This window comes from Nematolebias whitei, chromosome 1, assembly GCF_014905685.2.
Source record: "Nematolebias whitei isolate Nwh7 chromosome 1, NemWhi1, whole genome shotgun sequence".
Taxonomy (NCBI): Eukaryota; Metazoa; Chordata; class Actinopteri; order Cyprinodontiformes; family Rivulidae; genus Nematolebias; species Nematolebias whitei.
The window spans coordinates 41,943,598-41,944,420 of record NC_056498.1 but is presented as its reverse complement, the minus strand read 5'-3'; positions in this window follow the sequence as shown (position 1 = coordinate 41,944,420).

Here is an 823-nt window from a genome sequence, read left to right as displayed (position 1 = left end):
CAACTGACCTGCAACTATTTTCTCTAGAATTTTTTGATGAAAGTTAGATTAGATATAGATCTATAGTTGGCCAGGATTCCTGAATCGAGGTTATGTTTCTTGATTCAGGAATTCTAGCCAGTTATAGACCTACTGTATATCTAATCTGATCCATCCATCATCTTCTGCTTGTTCTGGACTCAGGTCTCGGGGCAGCATCTTGAGCAGGGTGGTTCAGACATCTCTCTCCACAGCCACCTCTTCCAGGTATTCCCAGGCCAACTGAGAGACGTAGTCTCTCCAGAGTGTCCTGGGTCTTCCCCGGGGTCTCCTCCCAGTTGGACATTCACAAAGCACATAACAAGGTGCCCAGCCCAGGGAGCATCCTTACCAGATGCTTGAACCACCTCAACTGGCTCCTCTGGATGTGGAGGAGCAGAGGTTCTCCTCTGAGTCTCTCCTGATAACTAAACTTCTCACCCTGTCTCTGAGGGAGAGTCCAGCTCCCCTGCAGAGGAAACTCAAGACCTCCTGGATCCAGGATCTGGTTCAGTCTCTGCCCAGACTTCAGGACCATAGTTGAGGGAACATAAACTGACCAGTGAACAGCTCAGCTCCTTCTTCACCACAACAGTAAAACTACATAAATTAATTGTAATAAATTAATAATTGATTTTTATATTTATTAACAAAAATAATAATTAACGCAACAAGTCACCTGCTGCTGAGGTTCTGATCAACAGAACCTGTTCAGAGGGAGGGGGTTCTTATAGAACCATGTCTGCTACAGAACTGCTACCAGAACCACTAGGATCAACATCACTGGTACCAGAACCCCTGGTAC